The following is a 16,940-nucleotide window of genomic DNA, read 5'->3' as shown; positions in this document are numbered from 1 at the left end:
ATCGTGCCCCGCGGTCCCGCTCGCAGCCGGAGTTCGGCGGTGTGTGGAGCGCTGGATCCCGGTGGAGTGATGGATCCCGGCGGTGATGGGTCACGGGATGCACATCTGGAAGGGCTCGGGAGAATTCGGTTCCCCACCGAGGATGATGAAAAATTTAGCGTCGCTGCCGTAATTTCACTCTCCGCTTAGCTGGTAGCAAATATTTACTCGCTGCCAGACAATGAGTGCCGTTTGTTGGCTCGTGGTCTGAGAAATATTCCCACGCTAACTTAGAGTCTGAGGAGCGGGATGGGACACGCCGCGCTGTCATTCAGCGTTGCCCCGTGCCTGCCCTTCCTTTTAAAAGAAAGGAGTTGCAGCCTTGTGTTTATGCCCAGCACATGGCTCGTCAGCCTGTGAACGGGCACATTTGGACAGAAATACACTCCTGCCGTTGGCTTCCTCTGCTTGTGTTACCCGTGGCTGCCTTCCTGGCTTCCCCTGCTTCCTCCCCTGCCCTAGAATAGCCCCTTTCCCTGTATTGTTCTTGGTGCGCTTCCTCTCGCCTTGCTCTTCCTCCACCCCTCACTGCAGGTTCTCGGCACAGAAGCTCTTCTGACATATATTGTCACCCTCCCCGTCAGTCTCCGTCCCCCCTGGGGAGTTTTAAAGTCCAGAGCTTCCTACTTGAGCAAATCCTCCTTTTTCCTCTGTGGGAAGTGCAGCAGCCTTGATTCAATTTGACTCCAATTGCCCATGAAGAGGTTTAAACTGTGTAGAAATCAACTTCATTTAGGAGCTGCTGCATGGTCAGGAGATTACTGGTGGCCTCTGCAGTGCTTTGGGTCAGTTTATATAACACGCTGTGCTTGTAAACTAGGCTTCCTAACTCTACTATTAATGATGTGAAATAACTTAAGGCTTTAATTTTGACCACACTGCTCCCTTTTCTTCATATGTGGGATGAGGTGCTCTGCAGCTGTGTTCAATGTGGCTGGAGACTTAGATCGAATTTGTCATTATTGGAAGGGGGAAAAAGTCAGTGCCCCTGGTGGGGCTGGAGAAGACGTAGGGGGAAGCCAGGTCAGGAGCTTGTGTCTGAAAATGTCCCATCTGCAGCATGCTGGTTGGGTCTTACACCCATTTGGAAGGGTTTGTGTGTCTGCGCTGGCCCACGGGACAGTGAGTAGCTTCTGTCTGCAGGACCACTTCACTTTTTCCAGGGCACCATCCTATAAGCAAAGAGAAGCAGAGCTGCTGTATCTTTTGCAGGATTCCCAGCAATGTAGTCCAATCTTTAATGAGTTTTTATGTGGCTGTAACAGGTAAGACCTTAGAGTGGCTGGAGAGCTGCTCTGCAGCCTGGGGAGGACTGCAGTGCTGTGCTTATGCCTGGTTCATGCAGAGATGGAATGTATGCATCTAGATGTTGCCTGTTCTCATCTGTGTTCTTTCTTTCTTGAGTTATGCTGCCCTTTTCTTAAAAAAGCTTATTCTGCAGGACTTAGCAATGCTTGCCTTCAAGATTTATATTCCCTGCAACTGAGCGGGCTTCAGGCGTTGGTCTGTTTTATGCCAAGACTTGTCTTGCTGATTTCCTTGGACTTCCATGGGTGCACCTGTGCCAGACTTGATCTTTTTAGTTTGCTTCTGATGCATTGGACATGTCAAAAAAAAAAACTTACTAAAAGTGCACTTCAGTCCATTAGAAATATATAATGTCATCGTAGTCAGAAGGCAGCAATTGTACAGAAACCTTTCAATCCATTAAGCCCTGGAATGCCATAAATTTGAAGACACGGCAGGATAAATGAATTCCTGAGATCTAACGTGCAGGTGAGCGTTTTTCTGTGATTTGTTGGGGATGCTGGCTTTGCACTCACTGCAGCTGGGGTATTTTCTGGTTAGTGAGTGAAATTGCTGCCTTGCTCCCTGGAGTAAGGGTGGTGAATGCATCTCATCTCTAGAAACTGGGCTCTTTGTAGATTTGTGCTATAACGCATTCTATAACTTCTTTTCCTGATGCCCACACCAAGAATGCCCATCTGCAGCTGCGAGTCTGCCCTTAGTTTCTGGTAATTAAAGTGGCAGAGAGGGAAGAAGGGAGGCCCACTGCAGGGCATGTGTAATTTTCAAGGATCTCATGCCCACTATCGTGTTTTCTTCTAATGTTTCTTAGCATCCCCCAGTATGTGGGGAGGAGGGAGGGGAGTGCAAGGAACTGGGTGAATGCAGTCCTTTGCAATCGGGGGCTCTGCCCATGGCTGTTGCATTTTCCAGTGGGAATGGTGGCCCAAAGTGTCAGATGTATTTCCAAGCAAGTGGTGGTATAAACTAAAGCTGGGGGGTGAACAGGTTAGGAGGTTAATGAGATGTCTGAACTAAATTGATTTTCCATACAAATTGGCTGCAATGTGTTTTGTTTGCTTTCTTCGCTTCTCTGGGTTGCTGTGTTGCAGCAGCCACGTGAATGTGAGTGTAATGAGCAGCAAAAGGGATGGGGAGTTGTGGTTAACTAGGAAATGTGTTTGGGAAACCTTGCTCTTACCTCTGGGTGTGCTGCCACACAACTTGGGGCCGAGTAAGGCAGCTCTGGCTTAGGGCCTTGTGTATCTGGGCCTGGATCTTGGTGCCATGACCAGCTGAGTATCATAGAATCCTGGAATCATAGAATGGCTTGGGTTGGCAGGAACCATAAACACTATCTAGTTCTAATCCCCTGCCACGGGCAGGGTATTATAGGGTGCAGAGAGCTGTGCCCAGCTTTAATAGCAACCTCTTATTTGGGTGTGGTGTTGTGCAGCTTAACTAGAAAGACTGCTAAAGGAGGAGCTGTAATATGGTACCAAGGACCTCTGGGTCTTGAAGCTGTCAGGCAGTGTCCCAGTTGGATTTTGACTTTAATATATTTTTCTAACATGAGTACAAGCGCGACAGTTCCTGTGTTTAACAAAACTTGTCTGCAGGCAACTCTCCACATTCACTCTGCAAACAAGTCTTCATACAGCAGCTGTATTCTTTTGTTTAAGGATTTCTGACCAGCTGACTACAGCTGCGGAGCACACCCACCCGCATGAGAGATAAAGGAAGATCAAGCTTTAGCTCACCATGTCATGGCAGGATGGGCTGCTTGAAGGGAGGCAAAGACCTGGCACCTCTGCATTTGCAATCAGGCATCAGACAAACCAGCAGTCTGCCATATGCTGCAAGATTGGTCCATACTTAGAACTGTTTGCTGAGAATATTAAGTCTAGAGCTCAGCATGCTAAGTAGGTTGCTGGGCACTATTGGTAAATGAGCTATGGCCTTATCTCATAGACCTCACATTGGTGTTGTATGACAGTGATTAGTTATAGGAACAATTCCTTGTCTGGCTTAGAGTGTGTATATCTATTTTTTTTTAAAGCAGGCTAAGCAGTTTGCATCCAATAAAACAGTGAAAAGCCGTGGGCAAATTTGCTATTGTTTGGTTGCAGCCACTTTAAAGTATTAAGCCTTCCTCTTGCACCCAGTCATAACGAGTCAATGCTTTCAGCAACTGTTAACCTATAGCACTGAGCCACAGGATTGTTATAGAAAGCAGGGGGTTTTGTTTTCTTTTGCTTTTTAAAGCAACACAACAAACCACCAAAATGTGGGTTCTTGAGAATTGCAGTGATTTCTGGAGAACATAGACTGCATATAGAAGATGGGCAAGCTGTAATTTCAGTTAGCCCTTTGGTTTTGCTTAGCCTGCCTACAGAGCTACAGGCAAGGTTGGGGAAGGACTTGCTGTTGTGATGGCTTCTTTGTTTAGAGAATAAACTCCTTGTAGGTCACCTGAAATTAGAGCAGATGTGAGTTTCAGGTTTACAGCAGCTGTCAAAACTTCAGTGCCAAGGAAGGGGACTTCAGCACTAAGAGAGATGCTGAAGAAGAAACACAGTTCTACAACAAAAATCTTGTGAATTGTTGGTCAGTTTACCAAACCATTACAAAAGCAGTTGCCCAAGAGATGGCAAGGTTGCCCCAGAACTTCAAGTACACAAAACTATGGCACCGAGGTCCTTCTGTTCCTCTGCCGGCGCTGGTCACTGCTACGTGCCTCCAGTATGCAGCAGGATTCTCAACATCCCATGAGTGCTGGGTGTGGTCTGGGTTCTATGCCAGGAGAATCCTTTCAGCCACTGCTTGGTTGGTCTGAAGAGTGTACATGTGCTCAGTTATCCAGTGTTGATTGGCAGTAATCAGTTCAAATCATCACAGCCTGCCCGTGTTCTGTTTTGCAGCCGTGTCTTTGTAGAGGCATGTGGGTACCCCAAACCCTTTCTAATATGTGCAAAACATGCAGCCCTACAGCTTTTCTCATGCTAATGTTTGAGCTGTGCTTAATTGCTTTCAAAGAGAATTCCGTAGGCTGGTTGATCTCCCCATGTATGAATGTCTTTCATACAGTTAATCCTTTATTTTTTCAGATTCTACTGCAGAAGAAATGGCTTAAGAGACAAATACGTTTACCTTGTGTTACACTACAAACAACCCCTCCGTTCTTTAAAGCAGAAACAAAGCAGAAAATAAGATGCTTTTCTGCATGTTCTGTAGAGCAAGGATTGTCACTGCTGTATAGTCTTAAAATATTTCAGAACTATTGTTTCCCAACAAACATTCCAAGAAAAGAGAGATCTATCAAGGCTTTTCAATCTTAACAACTTCTGTAGAAAAATCCAATGACAACCGACAAAATCCATGGTGAAATCTGAACCCTCTTGAAATTAATTGGAATCTTCAGGCCAGAATTTTGCCTGGAGTTTTACTTAAAAATTTCCTTGGGATACTGTATTGATGTGCTTCAGAGCTGTGTAGTTGCACAGTTGTACTGAAATGCCAGTTCCCACATGTTCCAGCTTTATTCATAAATGATCATACAGTTATTTTCTTATTTCCCCTTGAAGCCCAATGTGATTAGAAAACAATCTCTTGGAGTATTTTGATTGTTTTTAAATGGGTGGATTAAATGGGCATCAGCAGAAAACTTGTGCATCCTTTTTCCTCCTTTCTCAAGAAACCCTACGGGAATTTGAGGGAGAGGCACAACAAGTTTTCCTGGTGCAGACACTGTTTTCTCTTGTTTAGAAGGAAGTCTGTAAGTAATAATAATTATTGGACATTTTGGAAAGTGTGTTTGACTCAGCCTGCCCTGGCCCGGAGAACGCCGCAGAGTCTGTTGCTGTGGTAAGACTTTGAGTGCTTTCATATGGCAGTGCTTGATTTACTCATCTCTTTGCCAGCTGAAGGCTCAGGTAACAGGGAAATGGAGGAGGATAACATGGTGGAAGGACGTGGGGATGCTTTAGACCAGGAAGCAGACTCAGCTTGGGGGAGGGAGCCTAGAAAGCTGGGTGGAGGAGGAGAGCAGCTTGCCAGGGTCGCTGCTCTGGACCTGGCCGGGCATTGTGCAAAAGGCAGCTGCCATCCATAATCTAGCCTCAGGCTGAGATCATAGCATATTGATGGATATTATGTGACATAATACCTCTTGAGGCGTTACTGTGCTAAATGCATAGGTTATAGGAGTGCGGTTGCTGCATCAGTCTCAAGAATCCTGCTTGGCTGTTATGGAAAGCAGATGTATGTGTTTGGTAGCTATTGTGCAAGAAAGCTTGGTCTGAATCAAAGCTATACAGAAAGCAGTTCCTAAAGATAAAACATCTTAAATCTCAAAAGATTAAAAAAGAGGGTAAGATTACAGGCTATGACATAGTCTGTCATGTTGTCTGTCCCCAAAGGCAATAGTGGTGGAAAATGTGTCTGGAGCTGGAGAAGCATCTCCAAAAGTGAGTCCCTAATGCATGGAGATAGCTACGTTTGCATGAAGATTTGGCGGTTTTCTCCTTGCTTTCCTGTGGTTGTGAGACAAATCTCTCTTTGCTCTTTCTGTTTAAGTCTAGACTTATGTTCCCAGTTTAGAAAGCAAACTAATAACCCCTCCAGATTGTAGATTCAGCGATTTAAACATATTTAACTCTGACACTGATTTTCCTCTTGTGCCTAATACAAAGGAAATATCTTCATTTGCGGGAACGATGCCTGAACCTGGTTGCAAGCAAACTTACAGTGACCAATGTTTTACTAATACCCTTTCAGTAAAGGGACTGTACCACATATGAAAGCCATGTGTGGAGTGGGAGGGTGAAGCATGGCAGCTAAGAGGATGTGCTGCAGTAGAAGTCTTTCTAACCTCTACCATATTCGTTGTATAACTTTACAGTAAGAACAGTTGTTTGTAAGCTCTACTTCCTTCCCCCAACAACAAAAGTCTTAGCAGAGAGTTGATAGAATCTAATACTTCAGCAATTAAAATATAATTGGCATTTATTGTGGATGTGCTAGTTAATAGGATGGAGAAGATACGTGTACAAGTTGTGTGGAACTTTCTGGACTCTTTTTTTTCTTTGGTCTTCCAAAACAAAAACTTCTGGTTTAGGTAATGAACTGAACTTTTATTAAACTCCTGTTGTCTCCACACTGAAAACTGGTTGCAGCTCTTGATTTAGGTCTGTGCTCTTGTGCAGAGGGAAAAGCTTGCAGGAGAGACCTTTCCTAATCGCTTCTACAGCACAACCTGACTTTACTTGCATCGGAGTCAGAAGTAAGAAGCTCCAGAGGTGTCTGGCAGCCTTGAGGCTGATGCATTATCTGGCATGGAGCAACGTTTATGTGCTTATCTGTCAGTATTTCCTAATGGTGACCATGTGAGTCTGCCTCTCTTGGCAAAAGCATAACTCACTTTCCATGTTTTAGGCATTGTTGTACTTACAAGTAAATTGCCATAAGGGTTGGATTTGAGTCTCTGCTAAACAACAGGGGAGTCATCTAATAACAGCTTTCTGTGAAACAGAAGGTGAATGGAAGTTGAAACCTAATAAGCAAATGGGTCCTGGTGAACTTGAGACATTCTGGGGATGCCAGCAAGCTCAGTGCGTGCAGCTCTTCTGTAGGCAGTAGCGCGAGCCTGATAAGAAGCAGGCTAATGTCAGAGCTTCCTACTTTGTCACTTGGAATTGATTATTATTGGCACAAGGAGAAGAGAACGGGCTCTCTCAACTCTGCCTGACAGAAGATGAGGGGAGGAAAGAGGGATGTGTTTGCATGGGCTGGCATCACTATGGTGGAAGACCCTACTTCTCCCTTGCAAACCTTTCTTTTAAATCTTAGTGGCTACTGCTCTATTACTACTGTTGTATAGGAAGCCATGCAATGGATGAAGCTATTTGTTTGAATCATCTTTAGGGATGGGAATTCCTTCGTTGTCCTCTCCCAGTCCAAGAGGGAGGTGAGTCTGTGGTAGGTTGAGAAGTACAAAAAATAAACTGGAGGGAAGGAAACCAGCAGGTCCTGCTGTGCTGTCTGCCATATAAGATATGTCTTGATTTATTGTTAAATAAACAGCTCTCATAACAAAGGTATTTGAAGAAACTTGTAGTAAAAACTATTCAGCTCAAGTAAGTCCTTAACCCTGTTTGAGTTTACTGAGCTTGCTGACTTGACAGAACTTGGCTGCTAACGTGGTGCCTTCAGTTCAGCACTGGGGAGCTGATGTTGGTAACTTTAACCCTGTCATTCTCAGCCTGAATTTGTTGTTTTGTGTTTTTTTTGTTAACCCAGCACAGCTTTGATTCCTGGTGGAAGTGGTGTTCAGCAGTGCATTAGCATCTCCTCTTTCAGAAGTTACGCCCTGCCACGGCATCATATGCTTGTTAGGGCAAGCTGCACCTCTTCTCTCCTTCCTGCCAGAGGAGTCCTTCCCTGGGTTTTTGTTTGGGTTTTTCTTGTTCTTTTTCTTTTGTTTGTTTCCCAATCTCTCCTACATTGCTTGGATGAAGCCTGGAGCAGGCAGCAGCTGAGATATGGTACGTTTATTCAAATCCATCAGTGTCATCTTTGCTCTTGACTGAAAAGTGGCTGCATGGGATTTCGGTGGCATCGGGAACAGGACTCCTTGTTTGCTCAGCAGTTGTTGTCTCCAGCTCTTCTGGTTGTGCTTTGTGGTAGACTGTCTGTCTGGCGCTTCCTCTGCAAAGTGGTAATTGTTTTTTACATGCTGGTGTTGTTCTGTAGTCTTGTCCTGCTGAAACGAAATGTAAGGGGAAAAAAGGTCAAGAAAAGCACTCGGGTGGGGCTGTGCTGGGAGTAGCAGCCAGAAGAAAAAGCAAGTGCAAAATGAACGCAGCGAGTGGCAAGCATGGAAGTGCTGCTGGGAACCGACTGAGCAGCAGTTCCTCATTAGAAAGCTGTGCCTGGTGGTTCCAGGTAAGTGGGATCAGTTTGATTGCCCTTCCAGCCCGTTGCTGTGCTGTGTGGTCCTGCTGAAGGCAGCGTGGGAGCAGGTCACGGCAGTTTGTCTCAGCAAAGAAGGACGTGGTGCTGCTCCTTTGCTTTGCAATCTGCTCGGAAGCATAAATGGGGAGATGTGATATGTTTTCTCAGCTGAGACCTGAACTGTGAAAGCTGAATGGAGATGTGCTAGGGATGCAGAGAGCAGTAGTTGCAGGCTCAACCTTACGCCTGGAGGCTCCAGAAATCGCATTTAATGTTTGCTTCTTTCTTTTTAATGTGCTTGGTAACTTCTAGAGTTGCAATCCAACCTCTTAAACGTTACTGCAAACTGCTTGGAGTCCCAGCCTGACTGGCTGGTGCCTAGATGTTCTGCCCCGTGTCGTAAAAGCTGATCTGAAACAACAGTGGCATGCTTTGCTCACTGCTGGAGCTGCTGAGCGTCTTCACTGCAGGGTGTCAAGATAAGAACATGTGGAGAGAAGGGAGGAGAGCATCGGGTGCCTGGCCGTGTGCTCCTCCTCACCTCTCCAGCCGCAGCGGGGTTGGGGATAGGAGCTTCATTTTATCCATGTGGGTATGTGGCCTTCGGATGCAAAATAGTGCTCTGCAGAGCCGTCAGATGCAATATGGGTAACAGCAAATGAAGCGTTTGCAAAAATGAAGTCGCCGGTCCCTTTCTCACAGGAATTGCTTTATTTGCTTCTTTGAGATCGGGAGGAGAGGAGGTGCAGAAATGTGTGAGTGAGTGCGGGATGGAGAGGAGGGCAGATCTGTGCCTGCTGCTGTCCCCAGGTGCCTCTCCCAGCTCCTGGTCCTGGGTGCTGCAGCTTCACCCCCCTGGGCCTCTCCCAGCTCTGGGGGGAGGCTGTGGGGCAGCGGTGCCTCCGGGGTGGGGGGCGGGGGGGGAACTCCCACTGTGCAGGAAGAGATGGCTGATAAGGTGCCGGGTGCTGCTCTTCCCGGAGCACTGATATCTAATGCTTCTGGAAAAGAATGAAAGGCTTTGCAGGAGGGGAGGTTGTTTGGCAGAGAAGTCTGGAACAGATGAATCAACACCTGGCTGTAGCTTGCGCTCTGCCTCTGGGGGAAGACAGATGTAAGAGCAGTTTTAGCAGCAGTGCCCATCCCCTCAGGCTGCTGGCCTTTTCTTTTCAGGCCATCCATCGCCTTCACTCCCTGTAGGGAAGGCTTCAGAAGGGCACTGCAAAGAAACGTAATGGCAATACTTGGTGGGTGCAGACAGCATGGGAGAACTGCTCAGTGTGACGTAAGAAGGAGTGATAGTGCAGAAAGCTGAGAAAATGGGTACGTGCCTGATTTGGATTTGCTCCACATTAGGGAATTGTGCAGAGAAGTCCCTGCCAGGCACCGGAACACTGGCTGAAAGCAAGCAGGAGCGTGTCCGAGGCGTTAAAGCAGATGGAGCTTGGGACCAGACATACCATGGGGATCCTCATGGGTGGACTTCTGTGACCTCAGGTGGTTTCTCAGCGTTAGTGTCTCTGGCCTGGAGTCTGAGGCATGTATTTGTCCATGTAATTGTGTATGTATGTGCCTATCAGTTGTTTTGTTCTGACTTTTTTGCTTCGCTTTTTTATTGTGCTGCATCCCGATTTATTATCCTATGTCTTTGTTATGCATAAGGTATGGTATTTGACTCAAGTGGGAGGGAGGATTTAGAGGTATTTTTCGGTGGTGCTTTATGCCCTTCTTAAGCACAGAAGGCTTTGAAAGTTTTGTTTGTCCCTTCAGCGTGCAATTATTCTAAGCAAGCAATTTCTCTGAAGCTGTGATGTGTACCTGAGGGGGGGAGTGGGGCAAGATGGGAGCGAAAATGGCATTCAAGCCAACCACCATGCAGTAAGTTCTCAGTGTTGTTATTACAGGTGAGTAATATCACTGTTACTGAAATACCTCCTCTGAAAATGAGGTGGTGATGCTCCTAACCACTGCGCTCCCAGCGTTCCTAACAGGTGCATGTTAAATTGAATTGCATTTGTCTTCATTCAAAATAGAGATGCAGAGATTGTTTAAAAATAGTCTGTAGCTGGGTTTGAATGGAGACGCAGAGCTGTGCCCTGCAGGGTCTGGGCACAGGCAGCTGTGCCCTATGGAGGCCCTGTGTTCGCCCAGCAATGCTCTGTGTTGTACTTTGCTTTTTAGCCTGTAACTGAACTGCAAGCTCGGTGTGCTCAGGTACCTCTAACAGCTTGTGCTGCTCAGTACAGGATCTCTTTTGCAGAGGGGTTACGTGAGTTGTCTGCTGTGGATATAAATGGACTCAGAATGGAGTAATAGAACACGAGCATGGCTTCATTAATATAAAGCTTAGCTCTTTCACATAAGGCTTTTTTTAAGTGCTAGAACCTCTTGGCATGGTCACAGCCACCCTTTTTCTCCTAAATAATGTTTTAGAGTAATCATTTAGTGGGATGACTGTGTCCCCTGTGAGGGTTTAACAATGTTGGCAAGCAGAGGACAAAATCAGTCATGCTGTGTCTCAGGTTTTAGTGAAAACAGGGAGGCAAGGTGAGAGCCAGCTGTTCCTCGAGGTCTGCTTGTGAGAGCAGAACCCACTCTGCTTGAGTTGGGCAGGAATGTGCCAGTATTTACCCAGATTCTAAAGACAACGCTTAACGATGGGACGCGTTCTGCATGCTCATCATTCCCTTAGGAAATGAACTGTGAGTACAACATAGAACTTGAGCCAATATTTGGAGGGCTGAGGGGCTTTGGAAAAATATGTCCTCCAAATTTTGGGCAGAGCAATCAATCCTGGTGTAGTTAATTGTCTTGTCCTCTAGGCTCCATCTCAAGCAGCGCGCTGCTGCCTGGGTGGTTACCATAATCCTCTTTATTTCATTTCAGTATGAGTCTCGGTGAGCACCTGATATTCAAAATGGGATTAGGAGAGGAAAAAAAATTGCTGCTAAAATTGGTAATAACAGAAAGCAAACCTGTCTGACAGCATCTGCCTTGTGATCTTCTGGGAGCAGGCTAAAGAATCCTTAATTACCTTTTTTGCAAGGGTGGGGTGGTGTCTCTGAAGAATTCATTTAGGAAGGTTACAGCTGGAATCGCTGCTGCTGAAGTTACAGCAGCCTAATGAACTGTCGTGAATTAGCTCCCAACCTGCAGTGGGCGCTGGCAGGAGGAGTGGGGTTGTGTGAAGTTGGGTTTGGGTAAGTGAAGGCAAGGAAGGGTTGGGATCCAAAAATGAATGGCCCTCTATGTGCCCTGTGAGTGGGTCTGGGTGACTTTACCTATGGACAGAGAGTGTAGAAAGCTGTCTTATAGAAAACACTGTCCCAAAGCAAAGTGCTCTGTTCCCTAGGTAGTAAACCATCATCATTACCATTAGGGGGTCTTTTAAATGAGAGGCAAGGAGCACTCTTACCTTTGTGCAAATGCCCAGAGGCTTAACAGATTTGTCACGCTTACACTGCAGTGAGTCCCGTGCTGCTGTGCTGGTGCACCATGAAATTTGTGCTTCTCGTGTTAAATGCCCTTTCCGCTTGGGCTGCTGTGAACGTGATGAAAACTTTGTGCAAAATTAGGTCCCAAATGAAAGCTGTAGCAACGCTCTGTCTCCAGCAGCGTGCAGCACTGGCTGCTTCAGGAGCTGCTGTTCCCAAAGGCGTGTGCGTTCATTTGGGTGTTTTTTCCTCAAAGTTTTTCTCAGCTCTCATTTGAAATAGAAATGAGCTTGCGTCCAGAAGCATCTGAGTGGCTGAGAGCTCAGGTGCTGAATTTCTTAAACGTTTCTTGGATAAAGACCCAGTATTGTCATGTCTTTATGCTTTGGAGAGGTGAGAATTGTAGCGTGTGCTGGAAGAAGCCTGAACTGCTGAATCAAGGGGGAACAGCAGACCTTGTGCATGAAATAAACACAGCCAGACTTTCTAAAGGTGTGATGTCTTGACTGAATGGCTTTAATCGGTATCATGTAAATATTCTCTTGGTAAACAAAGTCTTCCTTGACTCAAATACGGAAAAACAAACAAACTAGGCATTGCCAGGGCTGCCCAATGTGCAGGAAGAACTGCATGGCTGCCTGTGGGATTCTTCATCCATCTAGCCACTGGGGCAGGCAGCTGTGATGACACAGCAGTGTTGTAAGGAGGCTGTCTTCTGGTGTCCTTATGTTTCTGAAAGCTGATCGCTTAATGCCCTGTGGTGTTAAATGGAATATGAATTCTTGAGGCTTTCCGGGCATGCTGGTGCTGTTACAGGGGGATGCTGCTGAGGCGCTCTCATCAGAGATGCTTTGTGAAATCTGAAACGATTTGGAGCTATCTGGCCAAGCTGCATGCTCCTGTGAATTCTACGACAGAAAATCTAAGTCAGCTCCAACATAACAATGAGCAACCATTGAATAAAATGATGTTGCTGCTCTGAAGGAGGAGAAATATGATCGACTGTTCTGTGTCTTTGCTGAATTATACTAGGAGCTATCTGCAGTAAGCAGGAAAATTGTTGTTTGCTGATGTCTCTGTGAGTTACGGCCACATTATTCCGGTGCATGCATGCTGCTCCTGTGGATGCTGCTGGGTATGGAGAGCTCTGCTGCTGGAATGTAGCTTATCCACAGCCCTGCTCCCTTGGCATCTTTGGTTTTTCTGTTGCTTTCTTATCTTTGCTCTCAAGTCATCTTTTCCCCCCTCATTTTAGGCTTTCCCTGCGGAGGAAGGAGCCAAAACATACACATACACAAAAATAGTTGTTCTTATGCCTAGCATGCGTTTATGTGGAAGGGAAGTTTATGGCAGCAGGCACACACTGCATGTAGGCATGTTGTATTCCCAGGGAAGTGCATGCCTCCCTGGCAGGTAAGTGGGTTGCTGGTAGAAAATGAGCTGTATGCTATAGCTGCAACACATGCACCCTCAGCAGTGGCACCGTTCACCTCCTTGGACTTACAGTGAGAGCAAAGCGAAATTACACTGTAAGATCCCCCAGAGCAGCAATGGGACACCTAGTGCCCCACTGGGAAGCAGAGCGTTGCAGTGCTGTTGGCAAAGATGGGTACAGCACTTGCTGCTGGTTTGCTTTGCCACTCGCTCTTCATTCGACTTAATAGATTCTTGTGAACATCTCATAATCAAACCCAAAATGAAATGCAGAAGACGGTAAGGCTGTAAATGGGAGATGGATGAGCTTTCAGCTGAGGATGCGTGGGATTCGCATCTCTGGGGGATGCGTGTTCATAAAGGCTGTGTTTGTTGATGGCACAACGGAGACCTAATTACAGGCCTGCTCTGTCACAGCTGTGTTATCCTCATGTGCAGACCAGGCATAAACTTCAGTTTCCCAGGGGAGAATATTGTATGTAATTCTGCATGTATTTTAATGCTCTCCACTTAAAGTAAAATGAAGTATTTCCTATCTTTTTACTCTGCCGCAGCTGTGCCTGTCCTTTTCCCTCCTACTCTTTCACCAGTAGCTGTGGATTTTAACTTTTTTTTCTGCCTCTTCAATTGATGTTCTGTTTCCATAAACTTCAGAGGGTGTGTTTCTCTGGGTCGGAACTGGGGGCATCTGCCCAATTTGCACTTGCTGCTCATCGCATCTGCATGGCCTAGGAGCCAGAAACTCATCTGACTTTTTTCCCAGCACTATTTATTTTTAAATGCTGTGTAACAATTCCCTGCTGTAAGGGTGGTTTGAAATAGAGCCCCCCGGGAGCTGCTGAGCCTCAAGGCTTCGTGCCACCCAGCACTAAAATAAGATGAGGATCCTGGATTACAGTTTGTAAGCCTTTCTGTATAGCCCTGCTGTGATTAGTGTTTGCATTAAAGAGGGGTTGGATTTTTACATTCCTGACCCCATCCTTGTTTGGGACTCGCTTGAGTGCATCTGTGCTTATTTGCATTGCCTGATTTCTTTTCAACAACAGTAGTATTATAGTCTATCTAATATCTTTAAGGTTCTTTTTTCCTTGGGGAACAATTCTTAGGGAAATTTTCCTTCTCCTGCAAAACGTATGTCCTATCCACTTCAGAAATCCACAGTCATTCTATCACTTATTTCTAAGTGACTGAGGCCATCAGTGTGTTCCCGTAACCAGTGCTCTGTCCTGGATTTCCAGATCCTTCTGGAGGGGAGGAGGTGGCATGTAAGCAACTTCTCCTAAAGACTGCTTGGTTCCTATAGAGTTGATACACTTAAGCAAAACTGTGCCTCTAGTGATGAAGGAGCAAAATGTGTTGTAAGTTGGCAGAAAGACCTAAAATCTCACTGGCAGCTAATGGCAACAGATAGTACAAGGTGCTGTGGCTTGGTGTCAACTTGTCCTGCTTATTTGAACCGTTCTCAACTGTAAGAACAGTTTAAACCTTCACGTGAAGTCCCAGGGAGCGCTTAATAGGTGCTCAGTTCTCTAAACTATTCCACAAAGTGCTATGTAAGTGCAGTCGCTTGTAGCTTAAGCATGCCCTGAATTCATGCCTCTTGTACATGATACAGCAGTGCAAATCTGAGAACGCTAGCCAACCAGTGGCTCTGTTTGCAGGGAGAATTAATGGTTGCAGATCAAATCATGCTGACTGACCAGAATGCGGGTAGGTGGAGTGTGGCCCACAGAGCTTTGATGAGAACTTGGGGCAGAAACAGCAAATTTGGCTGTCACCCACTGTAAGCGTATAGAGGACTTAGAGTTCAGACTGTGATGCTGTTAAAGTTAATGGAAAAAGTTTGTCATTAGACTAAACATTGGGAAGTTTTCTTAGAATGGTGGCAATCCTGTGTGTGCGTAAGGCATTTGCATAATACACTGTATCAAGACATCTCCAAAATTGAAAGTGGCTTTCTCAGCTGCAGAGAGCCACTTTTATTTCCTACTATAAATAATAAACTCATTTTCTGCAGCAAAAGTAGTCCCTGTGGGGAATACTGATCAAGGCCATTCCCAGGGTCTGGGAGCTGTTAATGCATCTTGCAGCTGGGCTGCTCTGTGCCTGCTCTGCTGGTCTGTGAGCTGTGGCTGGGGGCTGTGCGGTGCTGTGCAGGTGTGCTGTGGTGCTGCAAGGACCCAGTGCAATGCAGTCACCTTGCAAAGCTGCCATGGAATTGGTTTGGGTCACGTCTCAGGCTTTGTGTTGGAGGAGTTGGTGGGCAGCTTCTCGTGTTGCTTCTAGTGGGGCAGGAAAGTGTACTGTGTTACGAGAAATGCCCTCAGATTGCCACGTTGGGTACAGCTCACCGATGTGTTGACTTTGAATGCAGTAAGGCTTCTTGCAGGGAGGGTTTTCTTGACTGTTCTGACAAATTACTCTTTAGGAGCATTCTGTTATACAAGGTCATGGGAGCGGAATGACTTGCTTCTCTGCTGCTGCATCAGTTTGAGGAATTAAAGGTGATCAAAGGTGCAGTGATTTTAAACACTTCTCTTGCAGGGAAGATGATGGCATTAGCCAGTGTCTCTTTTCCAGGGGCAGCTTCAAGTGGATTGGGTTCCATCCAGGTGTAAGGTTTCATGTGAAGCAGGAGCCAGGTTTTGAGATACAAAACCACCTTCCCTGGGAGGACTGAGGGGAACTGCATTAGCCGTAAGCTGCGTGTGTTTTGCAAGCCCTTTGCATCCTTGCACCCTGGGGCAGGTGTGTGCAGAGCCAGGAGCTGTGCTGTGCACACTGCTGTGTGCTGTCACTTCAGCTGGCCTTGCTTCAGCTCATTCTTCTGCTCTAGGTCTGAGCTTTAAGTAGTTGCAAGTGGGATGGATGGGTTTTGCTCTGGAATAAACATGATACAGTTGTTATGAATGTGATCATAGAATGTGCTCCCACTGACGCTAGGTGGGCTTGAGTGTGGGGGGAGATAAAACTGGAACAGAACCTTGAGTCTCCTTCAGGGCTATAAATCAGTTCATCAAACTCAGAAGTGCTTTGATTCAAGGCAAGGTCCATAAGATACTGAAATCCAGGCTTTGTTACTGCCTTGAAATCAAAATGAAGCCAAAAATCACAAAACCCAATTAATCATCTTTGAGTTAAATCTTGCAAGTAATACTGTATAAACACTTTAGATCCAAAGGGGATTATAGGCAAATACAGAGCTGATGGAGGAGTTCAAGGATGTTCTGAATTGCCAAGTAGGCGTGCAGAAAGCATTTCTGGAGCCTGTGGGCTGAGATTGCGTGGAAGAAGGAATGGATGGAGGTGCTGAGGGGCAGCAGCTCCAGGTAAATCAGACCTGGCTGAGGCTGGGGGAGAGCAGGAGGATGGGGGAAAGGGAAGGTAAAGCTGCAGAGCCCAGAATGACCAAAGGTCCATGGGGCAGCCCAAGGCCTGGCCCCCAGTGCTGGCTTGCTTGTAGGATCATGGGCAAGTTGCTTAACCATTGTGGGTTTGATTGCTTATCTATAAAACAGGCATCAGTCATGGCAGGAGATTTCAATCAACGGATTGTTCTCAAGTGTTTGGGATCGTGTTTTACTTTGGATCACTCTTAGACACAGATATGAAATGCTGTGTAATCACTGTGTTATGGATCAGTTCATTCACTGTGATAGGAGAAGAGGGGGAGAAAAGGCAATATATTATGTAGATTTATTTTTTAAATGAAGTTAATTGCTGTATTGTGTCTTCAGTATCAGAAGGGTTTTTTTTCGGAAGGCTGAGTGCCAGACATTTCCCTACAGATGACAA

At 46.1% G+C, this 16,940-nt stretch overlaps 1 protein-coding gene across 2 annotated transcripts in view; it reads left to right on the top strand.

Annotated features, from left to right (window-relative positions):
* The window catches only part of FRMD4B (FERM domain containing 4B), a 108,687-nt gene that overhangs the window by 6,705 nt on the left and 85,042 nt on the right, over positions 1-16,940 (top strand). The window lies entirely within an intron of this gene.

Source organism: Numida meleagris, chromosome 11, assembly GCF_002078875.1.
Source record: "Numida meleagris isolate 19003 breed g44 Domestic line chromosome 11, NumMel1.0, whole genome shotgun sequence".
Classification (NCBI taxonomy): Eukaryota; Metazoa; Chordata; class Aves; order Galliformes; family Numididae; genus Numida; species Numida meleagris.
The sequence above is the reverse complement of the archived record's forward strand: the minus strand, read 5'-3'. Positions and strand labels throughout refer to the sequence as shown.